The sequence below is a fragment of the Hemibagrus wyckioides genome, linkage group LG11 (genome assembly GCF_019097595.1).
Source record: "Hemibagrus wyckioides isolate EC202008001 linkage group LG11, SWU_Hwy_1.0, whole genome shotgun sequence".
NCBI lineage: Eukaryota > Metazoa > Chordata > Actinopteri > Siluriformes > Bagridae > Hemibagrus > Hemibagrus wyckioides.
This window is the reverse complement of record NC_080720.1, coordinates 30,189,182-30,211,219: the sequence shown is the minus strand read 5'-3', so window position 1 is coordinate 30,211,219 and position 22,038 is coordinate 30,189,182.

Below are 22,038 nucleotides of genomic sequence, written 5' to 3'. Positions count from 1 at the left end.
GTTTGTTGATTGCGCTGAGTGATGAAAGCGCTGCTGAGCTCGTCGTAACCTTGCGCATAGGAAGGACAATGAGCTGAATGTCTTCTATGCTTGTTTTATTTCTTTATTTCCTTTTCCTTCCCCTTCAGATTGCTATCCATTGAAAACAAAAAGAAAGAAAAATGACTGTACAGCAAATTTTAGAGCATATGCTCACTTCCTGTCTTCGATGGAAGGTCTTGTTGTGCGTCTGCACGCTCTCGTGAGATACTACAGGCTGCAATTCTGAACTGGCTTGTTGTTTACAGTCTATTATGTTGTGTACTAGCTGTGCATTATGGGAAGGCCTTTAGTGCAGAGAACACATTTTATATTTAATACTTGAACATAACCAGATTAAAGTCTAGTTATAATAGTGTATTGAATAATGAGCTGAGATGAGATCAGATGGACTTTTAATAATCCCCTGTAGGGAAAATGCAAGTTGAGAGAGCAGTGCAAGAGTTATATTTAAAGAAAGAAGTGTACAATATGAGAAAAATAATAGAAACAATATAGTAAATCAGTTTGTTTGTACACATAGGGTCCTTCTATATATAAAATCTACTAACCACAAAGCATGAGCTACAGGATTGGCCACTGAGGACTACAACCACCAAACTCTCTCACGTACACACTCACCCGATTACTAATAACAAACGCTTGTAATCACTCAATTCCACCCCAGCACACCCCCAGTACAGGAAAAACACAGAGTGTATACTCTCTGTTGTTCATCACCAGTTGTGGTTGTGTTTGACTGCCTCGTGTGAACTTGCTTCTGTATATCTGCATTTTGCCTAGCTCTCATTGACCAGTGCCTGTTCCTATCTGCTTGAACTGTAAAATTAAACTGTTTTATCTACATGTGTGTGTGTGTCTGGCTGTTTTACCTACATGTATACATATTTGTGTGTTCAATATCGGTGGTATTGAAGCTAGGTCCTAACCTAACAAAAACAGTTTAAGAAGGAAGACAAGGAGGGAATTTTTTTATTTCACTATTTGTGTTTTTCAAAATGGTTCATTTCTAGAAACACTAACAGGACCTGAGTTCAAACATTCAGGACATAACCTCTGTCATAGTTTACTGCTTTTATACCATTGAGCATTATGGCAGCTCTGAAACCCTCATTCTTGGATGAAAAAAAGTCAGACGGTCACTTTGCAGTGACTTCAACACTGTGAAGTGTATACTCAAGGATCTCAAGCGTATGTAGCCTTCTATTGTTTATTGTTCTACCTGAACTGAAAAACCAGTGGTGTAAGGTGAAAGTGTGTCACGTGGGTTTATACTCACCCCCTGTTTCGCCACCCTATCAAGTCTTTCCATCAAACTTGACATCCACATATTGTGTGCTTGTGCGCCTGCTTCTGAAATAAAAAGGACCTTTACGAAAATGCCTTCCTTCTTAAACAGTTCCTCGCTTTTCTGGAGCCTAATGGAGCAAGCTTAATGTGCTTTTTTCTTTCAGTTTGGTTTCTGTGTCATTTAGCTGCTGAGTTTAAATCAATCTGACTTTTGTTGCTGATTGGGGCATTGAAAAGGACTCACAGGAATGACAGGGATATTTTAGCTGGCGTCCTGCCCATATTTGAAACATCATACACACACACACACACACACACACACACACAAAAAAACCCTGAATTTTCTCTTTCATTCCTATGTCTCTAGTTTTGAAGGTATTTCCGGCATTGAAAGGTTACAGTTACAGTTTATTGGGTTGCGTAAATCGATCTTTCAAGCTAGGCTTTCCTGCCTATTTATCTTAGTTTATATAGGTATTATCTTGGTTTTATTAACTTCCATAGCACACACCCTCACCCCCTCACCCCAACACACACACACACACACACGTATCCACTCCTTTTCACAGGAACATGAAGGTGGAAAAAAATGTAGTGAGGTAATTATTTAAGCTAAGCTATGTCATTATGTTCACTTTGGGGTTTTTCCTAATGTCTTGTCTTTGCATGTTTTAGCTGCATGTGTAAACAGCAGGCCCAAAAATTTCATTGGTAGTATTAGATCTCAGTGGAATGTTGAACTTTCCCATCTCATATTTTTACCAGTGCAGCCTCAGTGCCCAATGTGTTGGTGCATGTTTATATGATGTAAGATATACTTTTTTGTAAAAAAAACCCAAAAAAACCCAGGAACAATTAATTCGTAGATTAATGATAAGTTGCTAAATGTTAAAAACATTATAAAACTATAGGAACAGCCATTCTGGGCATGCTTTATTTATATCTAAATCATTTCCTGCAAGTTTTCTATTTTCCCCCACTACACTAAATTGCTCCTAGGTGTGAATCAGTGTGTATTTGTGTTATTCTGAGATACGGGTGGTGTCACATCCTGGTGTTAAATCAAATTCTCTCACTGAGAGCTGGACCTTATGAGAACAATCTCTACTATTTTACTGTACCTATTACATGACTTAATCATGTCATTTGAAGCAAGTTTCTGACATTTTGGGCAGACGTTTATGGAACAAAGGGTTTGGGCGAGATATGCCTTTATTACATTAGTAGCTAGATTAGTGTTGCATACTACTGTGTATTATTATTATTATTATTATTATTATTATTATTATTATTATTATTATTATTATTGTTGTTAGTAGTAGCAGTAGGTAAATGCATTAAAAATAATTAACAGTTTGTGTATGTCTTTATGAAAGTGTGTGTGTGTGTGTGTGTGTGTGAGAGAGAGAGAGAGATAAAGAGAGAGCTGTGTATTATGTCATCTGTCCTCTAGGTGTTTTGAACTACAGACAGAAGAGCTAATTATATGAAGTCAGCAAATTTCCATCCAGTGTTTGTGTCTTGGAATGTTACTGAGACACCTGAGACACAAAGCATTATATATTATGCATCATGTCCTGGGAAATCCCTTTCCATTACATTTTCTGCTATATACAGTATATATATTTCTGCAGTGGGTTTTTTTTTAAAGTATGTGAAGGTATGCGATGCTGTTTATGTCGCCCCTATTTCTGATTGCACAAGCAAAGCCATGCATCAACTCTACTGTATTATATCTGTCATTTTTTCAAAAATATTTTTTTCTTAGCTAACAGGCTGTGAAAAGCAAACACCTGTACATTACAAACCGAATAAATGACATCAGAGAAGTAGATGTTTTATAATCGTTTTTGGTACATTGCCAGCATTCAGCCACGACAGGTTTTCTCAAGCCGCCACATAAATATAAAGGCGTTTCATTGCCTGAGCTTAATTAGACTGACCTGACTCACATACACACACACAGACAGACTGAGACACCTGTTCTGTGACAGATCACAGAGCTGTTTATGTGATTTGAGTCACTGAGTACACCTGCGTCTGCATCTGGTTCTGTCTCACAGTCAGTCATTACAATAAAAAATGGTTTATATCTGTTTTGAGCAGGTAACATCACTGCTGCCTTGGTAACGCTACTTTATGCTGGAAAACTAAACAGAAAATTAGCTTAAAGACTAGCACTGACTTAACTGGGTATTATTATGTAGTCGTTGTTATTGTCATTGGAACTCAGTGACACAAAGAGATGACAGCAAAGATAGCATAAAGCTTTCTTAGAACCAGAGGCTAAGGAAAACACTCACAGACACAGACAAAGACACAGACACACACACACACACACAAATGTTCAACGTTCAACGGCTGCTGCTTATCTGTATCCCCTGTCTCTCTATGCTTTTTGCAGTTTTAGTGCTGTGGTTTCTGCTTTCCTCTGCCTAATCTAATATCAAGATGATGACACAACACAAATGCAATGCATTATCATCGAATCACAGATATTACCCTGTATAAGTGACAGTAGCAAGCCAATGCAAAATTGAACATTTGTTGCTGCAACAATCAGAAAAGAAAACTGAATAATCCAGTGGCCTAGTGTTTAACATGGCTGTTCATGCAGTAAAAATCATGTCATTTATTTTATTTTGCACTTGAGGCTAATATTGCATGCAATATTGCAACGTCTACTTTAACCCATATCATTTAGGTGGCATTCAGTTTTTCAGTAATGAAGCCTGAACTGTGGGTCCATAGATACTTGCATGTCTATTGCAGGCATACATAGATATTTGCAGAGTCACTTTTCACTAACACCACCTTCTAAACATTAATATTCACAACGCAGGCCCTAAATGGCCATTAACTAGCTTGCTAATTATCACCTTGTCAGTGGAGGAAGAATCCATTTAGCCAACCCATGAGCATGTTGCTGGTTGAGCGGTTTTCTCTTGCTATACTATTTTTGCCATGATGTTTTAGCTGAGCCTGCTAATACTGCCAGAAATCTGTTCAGGTTTTCCCTCCATTCATACTGCACTCTTCCAGACAGTTCAGGTTCTGAGTTATCTGCTCAGGCTATTTCACATCACCTGCTGTCCAGCTGACTAGAATGCCTGTGGTTATGTACCGCAATCGAGTTGGCAGCCACTCCAATTACAAAGGAATTCACAACACCACACTGCATGGATTTAATTGAAAACTGGAGATGGAGGATACATACCTCAGATGTGCCTGAGCTTGGCGGTTTGCTACAGCAAATATACCGGGCCAGATACTTGCTGTTGATGCCGACAGAGCACTACATCCAGATATACAATGCACAGACATTTAAAACAGATGCAGTGAGAATTTGTTGCATGCACTGTATATGTTAGCTGTTTTATTTCTTGCATCAGTTAATATATAAGAAATAAAAACGTGATCCCTCTAATAGGGGATGTGGTCCACACATTACTCTTAGGTCAAGATATAGGTATCTGTGACTGTCTGCCCACACAATTGTCCTTTACTACAAGGATTAGCATGATTTTCTATACCAGACATGCACAGATGCAAAATCCACCCAGTGTGGCAGGTTTGCTGATTAAATCTGATGCAAAAATAAAACCCTTGATAGCAGAGTACAGGTTTCAGATTCACAAAACCAGTATGGTTATATACACATGATTTCAAAAGGTCCCCCCAAACCGGCATGGCCGTTCATTCCCAAAACCAGACTGCACACTGTTCGCATGGCACTCCTAGGTCACAAGAACTTGATCCAGAACTGCCTCACATAAGTCATAGGCAGGGAGATTTACATCCTCAGGCACTTAGCAGGAGCCTAAGTGCATCCATTTCATGCCAGAAATATGTCTGTCCTCCTATCCCCCATAACACTTGGCGGGCGGCAAGAACATCAAGAACTTTTCAATATCAGAATCTATAAAATTTGCTCCACTGATTGAAGATGCTTGATCTTTCTTGGACAGAGACACAATCGAGAAAGTGTACCTAACATAATTAGCACAATTCCATGCTTCAAAAATTAGATTAGAAGTTAGATTTTCCATCCAATTTAGAGTTCTGGATCCTTTTAGAAGGTTTGTTAAGACCACCGCTTTCCATCATCATGTTAGTGAACCTGTGCAGCTCTGATTCTCATGTTTCTATAACCCTACAACACAAATCATTTTTAAGGTTTGCCTTCCAGGGACAGACATTCCAGTCTAGCTTACTGGATACTTTAGGCGTTTCTAACAAATGGGGTCCTCTTGTAGCGGTGCACCACAGACTTTTCCTTAAAAAATATAATCTTAACCGTATCTAAATCACATATAAAATACGAGTGAGTGTAGTTGTGCACCACATAAACAAATCTGTTTGTTTCACCATGAAACAGTTTGATGCAAGTCTGTAATGATGCAAGATAGGTCAGTGTAGTGTAAGTTTTTCTTACAAGCCTAGCCTGAAGCATTTGTACTGAAATCAGTGAGATTAAGCTGTACAATACTGATCCACACCTGGTCAACAACTATGTGACCTGCACTGACCAGCCCCTGTTTTGGTTTATGTCTAAGTCTTCTCTTATGTGAAAAGTGAGTGTGTGCATGAGTGTGAGAGTGTGGGTCATTCCCCATCAGTGAAAAGGAAAGCAGTTGTTGGTGCTGGTTGATGGGGTTCAGTGACTGGCTGACCTCTGGGACCAGTGCAGGTCTCACATCCTCCTCAGTTTAATGTTTCTAGGAATTTTCAAGGTCCCTAGCCGTCTCACCCCTGCCCTTAACGTCTCGGCATTCTGTAGGCTTTGGAATAGGAGCTGTGATCGATGAGCGTGGGTTTCTGTTTTCTCTGTGCAAGTCCCTCACACTGCAGGAGATTCACGAAAAACAGAACTTTGAAGCAACATCCCTGATCTTCTCTCCAGGTTTCCATGTGAGCTGCTCACGTTTATTTATATGGCAGATGCTTTCATTCAAAGTGACTAATAACCTATAGGTCCAATAGTGGCTTTCAGGTAGGTTCACAACCTAGAACTCACAACCTAAGAACGGGGTGTTATATTTTAAGCTATGGTACAGATCCTTCATGTTACATGTTTAACCTTTAAGTGTGTAAAAAACAAATGGAGGCAAGTCATATTTTTGTTTTGTACTGAAGATTATGTGCCTGACAAATAATGGAAATTAGTCTCATTCAAATCCTTTCTGCAAATACATTTATATTCCATGGTTTAAACTACATCTACAAGCTACTTAATCTAAGTAAAAGCTGAAAAGAGCTACTGGTTAGTCTGTGTCTATAAAGTAAAAAGCACCTTGTGGATCAATTGAGTGAACAGATCTAAGGAAATATCAAAAATTTCAAAATAAACCCCTCACAACATCCAACATTTCACAAAAATCAGACATTAATACGATGTAGAGTTACATTTTTGGTTACCAAACAGGGTAATCTTTTTTTTTGTTGTTTTTGCAGGAAATCTGTATGATATTATTGATGAATATAATTGTCTTCATGCAGATATTAATAGAACAGGTAGATGTTCATTACTTGGCTATATTACCGTGAAACCACTGTAAAATTAATGAAGCGAACTTTGGACACAACAAGCTTTCACTAAATGACTATACTGTATTTTGTTAAAGTGGAAAAACTATAACATACAAAATGAAAAAATTTAATTCTGAGCACATTTATGTTAGTGTTAGTTATATTGGTGTTAGTGTGTTCTGTTAGTCTTCACTCTATTGTACACAGTTTAAATTGACTCTGTGTGCTACACAGGCTACTACACCTACGGAAAATATGTTTATACTGTAGTTAAAGTAGTTGTATTCTAAATTTATGGTTCATTTGTGCTTGATTTTTTCACATGATGACTAAATCTCTTTCTTCCAGTCGCCCACACTTTTCGCTCGTCACGCACATCCCGCCTCTGCACGTAGCCACACTTCTGATCCACCCACTCACGTGCCTCCTTTAAATCGTCAGAAAAGGTCAAAATGGATTTTAAATGTGACCTATTTAAAAAAAGGTATATGTTATGGACTGTATTTATTTATTTTGGAATATTTGTGTAAGGGGAAAATAAGGTTAGATGTGAAGTTAAAAATCTGTAGTCATGCTTCAAAGCACTCACTGCTAATGCCTAATATTATGTATATAAAATCATAATCTTTTAAACCTAAAATTTAGCGTCTTGCTATTTACAGCAACAATCCAGTTGTAAAGTGATTATCGGAATTTATGGTAGGTTACTTTAAACATTTCTAATCAGTTAAATCCCATGTTAATAGGCAACACAGCATGTCACGACGTGTTCACAGTTCACGGTTTGTTCTTTTACGCTAACACACTCTTCTCCCTGGAGGTCCAGAATTCCTCCCCATAAATCTGACCAGGCTTAAGTTTTTATTTCAGGCCGTTCCAGACCCGCTGAGGGGAAAAGTATTCGAGAAAGGTGGGAAATAAATCTGTACAAAGCAGAAGAATTAAGTCTTTGTTTAAAGCTGGAGGAGAAAAAAAAATGCTGACTGTTGTTGGCTGCGTTTCTCCTGAAAGCTGGAGGGTAACTTTAAGGAGATTGGTTTAGGATATTGGTTGTGGGTAACACCACAATCGAGCTTTTTATGTGTGTTCTTGCATGTAGGTGGATGAGCGGTATGAAAAGCACAAGAGATGAGATCAGCTGATGATAAAAATACATACAGCCAGAGGCTGTTCTGGGAAACTGGATCTTCAAAACAAAACAAAACAAATTTATTAGTATTAAAAAGTACAATTCCCATGCCTTAATGGAGCCTTCTAAAGTAAAGTTTATACAGCATGTCAAGTCAACCAGTCAAAATATATAGTGCCTGAAGTTTGCTTGTTTAGTTATGGCCTGGAACTACAACTACAATGGCCTGGAACTACAACAACTACATTATTGTAGCTTACATGTACAGATGACCCAACCTATGGTACTGACCTATGGTCAGTTGGCCAAAACAAATGTGAATGAATTTTGTTAGGAGGATACAGGACATTAAAGGTTCATTTGGTTACCTGGACCAGTGAATTCATGAGTGGTCATTTGAGTTGGATAAATAAAATGTAGCAGCTGCTTATTAAGCAAGTAGTTATCTTGGTGCACATCCGAAAAAAAGTCGCCTTGTTGACAAATGCCAAACGCTTGGGTTTGCTGGTAAATTTATTTATTTCATTTGATTTCTCTGTGTATGAAAAGCATTTGCTGTATTGTTTGGAAATCCTGGACGTGGCTTGAATCCACACAAAATTAGCAGTGCTCTCAATGGGAAGGTACGGCTAACATTCTCACACCTGTCAGCTGTTAGCTTATGTATGTGGAAGAGGGAATATACAGATGTCCGTCGAGTGTGCTACACTGGCCTTGTTTTGCAGCAATTCCAAAAGATGCAGAGGAAACACGTGTTAGTCTTCACCCTCCCCAGCTGATAGTTAATGTATCACAGGGAAGGGTTAACAGGTGGGTGGGAAATAACATTTGACTAAATTGGGAGAAAAATGGGGGAAAACTTTAATCCTGAACAACTGTCCCAGGCTTTCTATTCTAGAAAATAAATCAACACCTTCCGACCAATCGGAATCGAGAATTCAACAGCAATTGTGGTCTATTCGGCATCAGCTTGTTAAGCGACTCTGGAATTTGAACTGGTGAGACTGTTGGCTGCTGTTTATTGTTCGACCTCAAACAGCTTTGACCAGAGAATGACCTTACCAAAGTATTACCTTACTTTAATTATGTCCATCTGACTTCTGCATGGCTTTCCTGCTGCTGCCACCAAAGCCACCCTGTCAAACATATTTAGCCATCAGAGCACGCTGAACAGGACTTGAAAGGTGCTCAAGGATCACAGAAGATCTCGAGCTAGCATCTCTCCAGTTGCACTGCACACAATCTGAATTTATATCAAACTCATGTCGAACTCAGTCAGCCAAGAAATGTGTTTTTGTTCCAGTCATTCTCAGGATGGTGGGATATGTAGTAGCAAGTCTGAAATAAACTGCTTCCAGTTTGTGCTTTAGGAGCTTGTAACTAGATCTCTGATGCTTTGAGGTGCTGTGGTGCGTAGCGTTACTGTGTGCTTCCAGGTAAAATTGTTTTTTTTTTTGTGCTTTTATTGCAGATTATTCACTATTACCGACACCGACAAAACACAGAATTGTGCAATTAAATAAGGAAAAATATGAAACAAGTGCTCCACCAAAAAAACAAACAATTAAAAAAAAATGATATATCAGGACTGGCCTCTCTGTGATACTAATGGGATTCTTTATTAAATTTGTGCTGTTGTCCAGCCATAATGTGGACACTTCAGACCACAACATACTTCAGGACGTCCTGCATTTCCAGCAACTGCACTTTCTTATCCTGATACGTTTCCTCTGAATTTGCTTGTTATATAAATTATTCTCACTCACATTGTTCTCATGGGCATGATCTTCACTGTTTAATGTTTTGCTGTTCATTAAAACCAAATCAAGTTAAGTCAAGTCAAGGCAAGCCTAGAAGCTTTTATTTTTATTTCAACCACATGTAGCTAACACAGCACATACTGAAATGAAACAACGTTTCTACAGGAACCTGGTGCTACATAAAACAACACAGAGCTACATAAAGCAACACAGAGATAAGGACTTAAAGTAAGTTGTCCTAGCCACATAAACTGCATCGTGTGCAACCTAGTGCAAACGGTGCAAGATCAAAGACAGTGCAAACACAAAACTCTACAGGACAGAGACACAATATATTCATTCAGTACACTGTGCAAAAATAAGAGGATTGTGAACAAAGAGGGTTCTTGTAAGCATATATACACTAACTATGTGTAAACATACAGTATATACACCAAATCATCTCAACTCTGCAAAGTGTGATGTCATATATCATTTATTTTCTTTCACCGTATGTGTTTATGGCTAATAACAATAGACATTGTCAAGAAAATTGGTGCTTTTATAAATTGAATTAGTGGTCAGTGCGGTGGGAAGAAACTTTCTCTCTGAGGTGACAAAAGAAAGTAACCTTTAGATGAACCGGACTCATTCTTTACTGGGGCAGTGGTTCTCTAGTGGTTAAGGCTCAGGGTTGTTGATCAGAAGATAGGGGTTCAGACCCCAAAACTGCCAAGCTGCTACTGTTGGGCCATTGAGCAACAAAGCCCCCCATTGCACCCCCACCCCCTTGCTTAGCTGTGTCCCCAAACACTGTCTTAGATACACTTTGAATAATTCACTGTAATCTGCAGTCTTCTAAAGCAATCCTGCCACAACCTGCAAACTCGAAATGATAAACTGTGACAAGCTGCCTCCTATTCTACTGCACCAGCATTGCGGGAGTGTCAAGGAACTGCATCAGACGACATTGTGGTGTGGGTTTTTTGAGACCGTAGCGGACATGCTCTAACCTGACTTCACTTATCGACAGTGCTCTTGCATGATACCACAATTTCATGCAGTAAATATTTCTGTCAGGGTTTCCTGTAAACACATGGCATATTCCATCGCACAGTCATTTTGGGCACTACCGAATAAACCACATAAAGCTCAAACGCTTGCTGTGATCTCATGGAACATGCACATCCTTAAGTCGAATTAATAATAAACAATGATGGCAACCATACATACAGAGAGAGAGAGAGAGAGAGAGAGAGAGAGAGAGAATAATTAATTAAAACAACTGGCATTTTATTAGCATTTAAAATGTTTCCATTGTCCCATTTCTTTTTTCTTTGTCATGTCAGATTTGTGAAATGGGATAGAAGTGTTTGCTTCAGGCTTACTTAAGGTGACTAGTTTTTAATAATAATAATAATAATAATAATAATAATAATAATAATAATTATTATTATTATTATTATTGTTGTTGTTGTTGTTGTTTTAGACTGCACTTGGTAGGACATGATTGTTCATTTACTCCTTTCTCATTATATCCATTAATAAGTTATAAGTAATGTCTTAAAACAGTTCTGATATAATCTGGGTGTGTAAGTGGAAAACAATCAAGCATACCAGTTCAATGCTCTTTTTATTCATATATTAGGGTTAAACAGGAAATAAAAAATCTAAAGAAAGTCCATTACATCAGTCTTTTTAGTTTCTGGTATCTTATTAACATTTATATTTATAGTTTGTAACAGGAGCAACAGAATTATCCTGAGAAACTTATAGAAGTGCTTTATAGTCCACATCACAAGGGCAGCTGTAAGAACATTGTTAAAACAGACATGATTTACAGGAGAAGGTCATCACTTTTCAGTCTTCTTTCAACTTGTTTCTGGCTGGGGGCGGATCTGTCACACTAAATGGTTTTAAAAAAAACCCTCATGGAACAAAGACAAAAATCACACTGGACAGGGTCAGCAGCTTCAGCTGTCTTTCACACCACTGTGGAGGAATTGTTTTGCTTTAATTCAGCCACATAAACATCAATTCGGGATTTCTAACCCATTTAAGGTCATGCCACAGCATCTCAGTGGGGTTCAAGTCAGGACAAGGCTACTCCAAAAATTTTATTTTGTTTCTTTGGAAGCATACAAAGGAGGATTTTTTTCTTGTGTTTAGGACTGTCGTCTTACTGTATAACCCAATTATGTCAATTACAGCAAGTCACCCAAGCCCTAAGGTAGGAGAGTATCCTGTCACCGTGTTTGACTGTTTGTATGATGTTCTTATTGTGGAATGCTGCCTCAAGGCCCTTGATCAAGGCCCTCAATTGCCTAGTTGTGTAAATGAGATAAATGTAAGTCACTCTGGATAAGGGGGCGTCTGCCAAATACCTAAATGCATAAATGTGCCATTTGTATTTCTTTTCACAGATGTGAAACAAATATTTATGTTCCTTTTAGTTAGCAGTGCTTTATCACCTTGCAACTCTGCCATAGACACCACATTGCTCAGTCTCTTTCTAACGGTGGGATCAAGAATGCTGACCTTATCTGTCCTGATTAAGGCCTGTAATTCTTCTATGTTCGTCTGGCTTCTTTTGTGACTTCTTTGGTGGAATTTCCGTAGGCCAGCCACTTCTGTAAAGATTCGCCGAAGCTTTCTCCATTTGCAGATAATGGCTCTCCTTGTACTTTCCTGGAATCCTGGAACCTTTGTAACCCTGTTCAGGTGATTTCTTTTTCATCTCTTCTGGAATTTCTTTTCATTGTGGAATAGTTTGCTGCTTGTAGAGACCTTTTAGCCTAACTCACAATGCTGGATTTTAATTAAGTGATGTTTAGATGAAAGGTAATGACAGTAATCAAGCACTGATGTGTCGAGTTTAATTAACCCCTATTATTATATACAATTTGATTAATTGGTTGATTGTGTAACTAAGGGGTGATTATTTACTCAGCTTGTATTAAATTAAATTGGCTGAACATCTGAAACACTTAATTACAACTGGTAGCAATCGAGCGACAATAGAGGCAATCAAGAAGGCGGCAAAAAATGTTTCATAAACAATTCCTAGAATAAAAGCAGGAAGAAACAGGTGAATCCAAACTGCTATGGGATTTTTATGGGAATCATAGATATTTTAAGAGGAAAGGTTTGACTGTTGTATGCAGGTTTCTTCTCTTGGAATGTGGTGTGGTTCTCTTGTTTTGATTTCCCTCCATGTGTTTTTTTTTGTTTGCATTGACATATGCCTTGTCTCTGACCCTGTCCTGCCATTGGACTGTTTCCTGATTGTGTCCAGGTGTTGTGAGTTTATCTTCATATACCCTGATAATACATTGTCTTGATCTGAAGTCTTATCAATGCGAGTGTGCAATCGTGCATTTACCTTTTTAGGTTCTGAGTCACACATTTTCCTGTTTATAATCATGGATTATCCTTGTGTTTTTTTTGTTTTTTTTTTTTTTTGACTGCCTGGGATCTGATTCACGCCTGCGATTTTGAAGATGGTTACTGGATTAGAACAGACTATACTATTATGTTGATCCACACCATCTTCTACAGAACTGTTTTATTTTTAAATGAATCTAAATTTAACTTAGAGCTGATGGTTGAGGGTTTGTGTGGAGAAAGCCAGTCGAAGAAACTGCACAAAAGGTGGTAAAATACAGGGAGGTGGCTGGGGTTACTGAGGCTGCCTATGGTGATAAAGGTGACTGATGTTATCTTGAACTCTGAAATGTACAGATTAATTTATGGAAATCAAAGAAGAAAACCATTCAGGTGATGATACAGATATGGATTTTTTTCAGGCAGGATCCAAAACATTACAGTCACCTTTTAAAAGAATGTTTCCCAGAACGCTGACTGAAACCTGATAGAGCATCTATGAGATGAAGAGGATTATCAGTGCTCTAGTGTGGATGAACTGAAAGTTTTGTTGGCTGAAACCTGGAGGAAACTTCCACCACAACAGAAAATGGTTGCCGAGATGTTGTTAGTGAGCTCTGTGAAAGGAGAGCAAAAAAAAAACAAAAACCAAAGGAGGAACTAAATACTAAAACACTATAGATGTGATTTTACAGAGTATCCTAATACTTTTGTTTAATTATGATCGGTATAGCTATTATTTATTTATTTATTTTTATTTATTTATTTATTTTAAAGATAGCCATTTATTTTAGGGTAATTATTTTGCTTAAAAAATGTACATGTGGTATCTTTCTTAAAAAATATATGGTACTTGTAATGGTAATTAATGCATATTAGAGACTAGGACTAGAAAGTGCTTGTAACCTGCAAAAAGAAAATGTGGTGCAATGAATTTGTGCATCTATATGCTTATGCATGTTTATTAGTTCTACTGCTTTTGTGGTTGTTACTGAAATCTGGCATCACTTTCTTTATTCAGTGCAGCATTGTAGGAAATAATTTGAGATTGGAGCTCTACAAAGTCTGTAGTCCACATGCTGCTACATGAACACATTTTATCCATGCTAATTATACAGTATAAATGAATTTCTCTTTCTTTTTAAAGTGGTGTTTGGATAGAAAAAAAAAAACCCTTTGAATAATCCTTTAAGACAACCGTAGACGTGTTATTTTAGTGTGTGAATTGTGAATGCCCCAAACATATGGCCAGACCATACTGTATGTCAAAGTTCTTCAACAAAACTGTCATATGAATATTGTGGTTTGGCTCAGTTTGCCAGGTAAAGGTCATCCATAGTTGGGAAATCTGTCAAAGCCTTTCCAGCAGAGCGACTGATATGGTTGGAGAGAGAAAATAAATGAAAGGGTTTTCTTTCTTTCTTTCTTTTTTTTTTTTTTTACTACGCAGGATTATTACTTCTATTATATCTAGAAAGAAAGATGACTGGCTTCTCTGGTGTTTCTGGATCGTTTTGTGAGACGTTACATACTTGTGGCTTTGGAAAGTTAAAGGCCGATGAAAAAAGTGAAGAACAGAACAGAAGAGAAAAAAAAGAAAGAAACAAAGGAGTGAGTGTCCATACATCACACACTCTCGATTATATACTGCGGCTCAAAACACACAGGGCAAATAATTGAAGAAGATCCAGACTGCTTTTATGACACCAAGTAAAGGACTGTGAACTCATTGAATTTAGAAAATGTCACCAATTTAATTGCACCAAACAGAGCAGGCTGGTATAACTGGCTGGCTGGGTTAAGCCTACTTCTCTTTAAAGGAAAAAAAAATACATAAAATATAATGGTCCATGTAAGGAAAAATACATGTCATGGTACAGTATGAAGTAGAGGCTGGGGCTGATTTCTTTCTGACCTAGCCCTTGTGTCAGGTCATTACACGTAGCTTTTCATCTGTGTTACGGTGATTCAGGGTTACTAAGACTTTTTCTTATGATTGTATTTATATGAAAACCAACGAAATCGAATGCTTTGACTCTTACTGTGGGTTGAAATTGGGTCAGGAAGACTCAAAAATTGGCACTGTTTATAGATCACTTATCTATAGTGGTGTATCTGAGTTCACATTCAGAAATGTCATTGACTAAATCTGTAAGATTAATACTCAATATCATGAAGGCTACTGATATGAATGTTGGCGTGACTTAAAAACCAAAACCAGACAGCTGAAGATTTGAAAAATACCAGTTTTCTTTGCTACAGCCTGTACTCACTGTAGCCTCACTGCTCCTGGCTGACAGGAGGGGATCCCGATGCGGTCTCATGCTATTGCTGTTATGTCAAGGTTTGACATAATGTACAGGCTGAGATGCTTTTCTACTCACCGTGGTTGTATAGAGTGGTTATATGATTGACTGTCTACTACTTTTCATTTCAACTTCAATCAGTCTGGTCATTCTTGACTGAAAATCCCAGGAGATCAGCTGTTTCTGAAATGCTTAAAACAGCCGTCTGGCACCAGCATCTATGTCAAAGTCAAAGTCATAGAGAATGACATTTTACAAATGTCACACAAAGTCACACATTTTGCCCCAGTTCTAGTGAACATTATCTGAAGTGACCTGTATCTTCATGGTTTTGGATGAATGCTTTAAACTAGGTAGAACAGGATGGGGGCCACAGTGGTTTCGTGGTTAGCATGTTTGTCTTACACTGAGGTTCAATTCCCGCCTCTGCTGTGTGTGGGGGGGGTTTTGCATGTTCTCCCAATGCCTCAGGGATGCCTCCAAGTGCTCTGGTTTCCTCCCCATTTCAAAGATTCATTATTAATTAAGATTAATTGTCTGTTGTGTGTGATTGCTAGCCCTGCTTTCTGTCCATTGTGTCCCCTTCCTTTCGCTCTCCTGTAATAGGCTCCAGGTTCCCCACAATACAAAGTGTTGTAGAGAACGGATGGATGGAAATGATTTAAAAGTTTCATTATTATTTTCGTTAGCTTCTAGTCTGGCCCTGGCTAAGAGACACTCTGGGAGCAAGACAGAAAAAAGGCTGTCGACTGAATAGAAACTGACAACGAACCATAAAAGATATTGATTAGATTAGAAATCTAGTTCATGACCAAAAAAATACTTTGCCCATGCTATCGAGCATCTTTGAAGATGACAAAATGCTCGCTTGTGCCGTCACAGCTCAAAATGAAACACAGCTTGAGGTTGGGGTATTTTTGCATGTGCCCTGCGTAAAAATGCAGATGGTGGGTTAAGATTTCCTCCACCACTTCCCCCAGAATGAGACTTTGTTTTTTTTTCTGTCACCACCTGCAACCTGCAGCATCGTTTTTACTTGTTTCTAGGTCAGGGCTGGTTGACTGAAATTCCACAGACCTCATGGGAAAGGAGAGAAATCTTCTGGTCTATCATTCTTTTCTTCACTCGTCACTGTGTCTTGACTGTCCCTGGAGAACATCTGTCCACTCTCAGAGGCGTGTGTGCACTGTATTGGTTTCCACGATTCCCGAAGGTGTGGATCGTTAACGTCCTGTTTAAGTCACAGTTCATTTGTTACAGATGTTTTCGCTTCTCTGGCTGGGCGAACAAGTCACGATCTGAGAGAGTGTTTCTAAAATGAAAGTTGGAATTGTATGCCTCTGATTTCAAACAAGGCTCTACTATTTTTTCCCCACACATTCCTATTGTATTTGGTTATTTCGGGTATCACATTTTCCTCTCTGGTGGTCGCCAAGATAAACCAAGCAGCTGCATCCCACCAGCTACAGCTCCATTGCTGGAAAACTGGAATTGTGCCGTGCCAATGAATGCGACAAAACACACTTGTGCTGAGAAGAAACTTGGTAGTGCATGCAGCTTCCTGGGAATCTCTCAAGCTTGGCAAGCCCATCCCTAATCTCTCAAGCAAAAAAACAGCCGTCTTCTTTCTCACAGTCAAAAAGCTCATTGTGCTGCTTTATAACCAGCTTCTTATCAATTTGTCTTTGCCAGCTGAAAAAAAAAATCTACCCAAACTGGACTTGTACTCACTTGCCCGGTCTTATCTGTCTTTTTCCCTTTAAAACCATGTCCATGAGATATTCGAACTATTCAGCTATGGTTAAGCGGAAAGGAAACAAATGGTGAGAAGTGGGTCAGGTGTTTTCTTCTAAAAATATAGAATAGAAAACAATCTGCACGACTGCATCCATATTCTTTTTTGTTTGACTTTGAATCAGCGATAAATCAAGACTGAATTATGGTTATGTCGGAAAAATGTTTAGATCTAGTAGATTTCTATTATGCAACAGAGAAGCACTCGCAGAACAATCCTCCATTCCTAACCATTTTTTTTTTGTTATATTAACCGATATTTCTATGTTATATGATTATATTATAAAACTCAATGATTTCAAAAATCATTAATTGCAGTTCATGCTTTCGAGCACAGAAATTAGTGTGTGCCTCTTTTCTGTCACATTTTACTACACTTAACAGTGTGAGCGCCTCTAAAGCAAGGAACTATATGATTTAAACAAGTGTTGCAATTGTGCCTAAGGTCACACCTACGTTTTCTCACAGTCTTGTGAAACAGGAACAGCTTGCACAAACACTGCCAACTATGCTAATAGTAGTGTACAGTACAAAACTATACAGTTTTTTAAAATGTAAAATTAGAAAAATACATCCAGTTTAATAAATTTGTAGTAAAAGTCGCCTGGCACAAATATTTCCGCTAAGATTAAACAAATCCTGCTGGATTTTCCGAACAGATTTAGATTTAGTACTTCTAAATACTCTACATGTGACGAAATCACAGTTTTACATGGAAATAAATAAAAAGGCCTGTTTTCCTTTTAACTTAACCTAATAGAGCATATGGACCAGCTAAGAGAGAAAAAGACATTAGTTAAGAACAATCAGCTCAATGTAATGCGTAATTTTTCAGATTTTCATGATATCAAGCAAAGCCATTTTTCAATAAAATAAAATTAAAAAGTAAAAAATTTAAGTAATACGACCAATCAAGATTAATCTAAAGCATGGGTTCTTCAATATTTTTCCAGGGGACTTTTATGACTGTAAAAGAAATTCTGAACATAATCCAACTAACAGTGAAACCCAACAGTTAAATGGGAACGCTAATATTCTGCTTTTTTACTGGAGCCATAGAAAATTAAGCTCCTGAACTTTTTGCCAGTGTATTAGCTGCCGCTATTTAGACGGCTCGTTTTACAGTTATGGAGGTCTGGATTAAAGCCATTTAATTCAGATTTGTTATATTTAATCAATTAACAAGAAATGAATATCGAGTAACGACAATTTGGCACAATGTGGCTATATTTTCTGTTTATTTATGCTAGCGGAAATAGATCCTGAAGAAGCCGATCTCACTTTATAGTACGTCTGCTAGTTTGCTAGCATCGATTTGTACATTCTTGTTAAATTGGTGTCCCTTTTCATCTTTTGTGGACTAGCTTTCATGTTTTACGCCAAAAGTTATATAACCTTAGAAATATGATTTCACGTCATTTCACAGCTGATGATGTCACTCGCACTACATGGAACAGTGGTGGCTCAAGTGGTTAAGGCTTGTTGCTCCAGGTTGCTCTGGAAGGTCAGGGTTCAAGCTGCCACTGTTGGGCAGTTAAGCAAGGCCCGTAACCCTCTCTGCTCCAGGGGTGCTGTATCATAACTTCCTCAGCTGTAATGTATGTGTGTTGATATTAATAAAGACTTCTTCAAACTATGAGGTGATGTTTTACATGGTGAACACTTATGACTGGAGTGATACACAATCCACACAGTGAAAAGTGTGGTAATAGGAGTCTTGGAATGCTGCTCGACCAATCAGATTAGTGGATTGGAACTAGCTGTTTTATAATATATCTCTGTGTGATATAATCACACACCTCAGCACTATGCTTCATGGACCCCAGTTTGAGAAGCCGCTAGTTTAAAACCGATCAAATTTATGATTAAAATCCTTTCAGGTGAATAAATGTATATGATCATATAGACTGCCCATAGAGTAACACACTAAACACTTTATACTTTATAGCATAGAGCTGTAGAAGAGATGGTTTTAAATTATATCTGATAAATAGGTTCCTCTTCTTTCTCTCGTCACCTCAAGGAGCTTTCCTTTGTTACTGTTGCCTCTGGCTTGCTCATTATGAATCAAAATCTACATCCAGATTTATATAAAGCTACCTGCTGTTTACAGTTTTACAAAAAAAGAGAAAAGGATCCGGGTTTCTTTTCATGATTGTAGACAAACAAATCAATCATTGTGCACGATACTGCACTGTGGGCTTAAATAAATAAAACTTGTTCAAGCCTTAAGCTGAATTGTTCATTTAATGCATGCAAGTACTAACCTTTACAACATGAGAGCTACCCTGGGAAAGTACTGACCTCATTTACTTGTTTTTTTTCCACCTTCCAATAATGAATCATCTTTTAATAAACCCTCACTCAGCATTTAAATAGGTAGAAGCAGGTAAATGCCTGCTTTTCCCCACCTGATCGCTTTGGGTATTTTGCTTTATTATGCCATTTTGTCTCTGCAGGCCCTGAAATCAGGAGGGAGGGAGTGAGGGTTTTGAAGGGATGCAGGAGGAGACTCTTAAAAGCCCGAGTGAAATTTTATATTTTGTACGCAGCGAGACATTTCGTTTCACACTACAGCTATATTTACCACAGAGTCTAAGATTTTTAAGGTTTAAGGAAACCTTTCTTGGTTGTGACTTAAAAAAAGGTGAAGAGAAAATGTTTATTTATGAATTCCTTTTAATGAATGGATGAATGAATAAAAGAATGAATGAAACGATTGTGTTTAATATAAAAAATCACACAGTGGAGTAAGCGTATTAAATTTCACCACAAAACATCCACTGACATCCGACGTAAACACGACTGCACTCCATTTCACATCTGTGCAAGTTTACACAAACAAAATCCTCACCATGTGAGATCTCTGGATGGAGTCCCGTGTTGATTTTTCTCCTCCACAGTGGTTTGTTTTGTTTTGTTTTGTTTTTTCTTCCCCGCCGTTTCAGAACTTGCTGATGCAGAAAAGCCGATTTTTTTTTTTTTTTTTTCCTGAATTATTTTTTTTTTCTTTCAAACCTAATTTTGGAAACGAGAAAATCAGCAAACAGACACAGCTGAAAAAAAGACTCAGTGACGTGAAGGAGAGCTGCTATAGGTTCTGCAGAAGCTGTGGAGAGTTTCACTTTCTGCTTTTAAAATCATTTGAGAATGGAGCACTGAATCAGTTTCTATGTCCTGAAAAACGTGAGAAAAATCACTCATGATTATAGGTTTTTCTTGAGTATTATGAACTCAAGTGAGACGTCATGTGAACAATATGTGATCAGGTGAACAAAATAAATGAATCACCTGAGAAACGAAGCCGTGTGACAATGATTCATGCGAACAAAATCAATTATCCCATTAAATGAATCATTTGACAAAAAAAAATAAATGAAAGTGAAATAAATTAATGCTAATTAAGCATTGTGTGTGTGTGTGGGGGGGGGGGGGGGAGTGTGAAAAAACTTCACGTGAAAATCAATGAATCATATGTGGAATGACAAGGCTTAGTGGTTAACACATTTTCCTCGAACCTCTGGGGTGAACAGCCTGGTTTCCGTCTATGCCCTGAGTTTACGTGTTCTTCCCGTGCTTCGGGAGTTTCCTCCAGGTACCTCCGGTTTCCTCCACGTGTGTGAAGACATGCACCTGAATTGTAGGCTGAATTGTAGGCTGATGTTGGCTGAATTGTCCTCTGTGGTGTGACTGTGTGTGTGATTGTACCCTCCGATGAGTTGGTACCCTGTCCTTGAGCTGGTTTCCATCGCCTTGTACCCTGACTCCACTGGTTCCCTGTGACCCTCTGTTGGATAAATGTTACAGAAAATGGATGGATGGATATGTAGAGAGAGAAAAAACCCCATCATGTAACAAATAATTCATTATGTGAAAAAATATTGCCTGTGAACTGAAATGAATCATGTGAATGAATCACATCTGGGAAGAAACTCTATATGAAAATGTAGACACAAATGATTAAAGCTTCTCACATAAATGAACCGTGTCTAAACCGTGGGTAAAAGAAATAAATAATTTCAGTCAATGCTGAAATGATGTTGGAAATAAATGAATCGTTTGTGCGTGTGTGTGTGTGTGTGTGGGGGGTTATGTGTGAATCATATGAGGATAAATGAGTGAATCAAAAAGAATCACATGTGAAAAATGAATCATGGTTAGAAATGAACAGTTGGAAATGAATCGTGTGAAACGTGAATGGACGTGGGGGGGGGCACACATTTAAATAAACGAGTTGTAACAAATGGAATTGAATTGTGTATAAAATTGAATAAATAAAAATGAATTAATCAAGATATATTTATATCAGCTGTAGTATATAAACATAACCATGGCAACAGGCATCATAACGAATGCACTGGTGTGATGCTTCGCAATTAGAGTGATTACAAGTCTTCCTGAAAATATACTTTCATTTATTTATTTATTTATTTATTTATTTATTTATTTATTTATTTGCATCAGAACAATACCTCTGTCCGTTTGAAACGAAGGCCTCTGTGGCTCTCAGTGATGCTTCTGCTTCTGTCTAATCTGCTCTCCTTTCCATCTCCTGCAGCCATCAGCATGTGAGTGACGATGGGTCTTCACGTAAGAGTGGAAAAACTTTTAGTCTAAACATCTAAACATCTCTGTGATAGAAATCATACAAAACCCAACCGAATCCTTCCCCAACTCCCTGACTCCGAACACACACACACACACACACACACACACGGTAATTCAGACTGTAGAAAAGGTAGATTACAGCATTCTTTGTATTTAGGATGCAAAAAGGTAGATTTTGGACTTATAGTAGGCCCTAAAGACCTTTTGACCTTTATTAAAA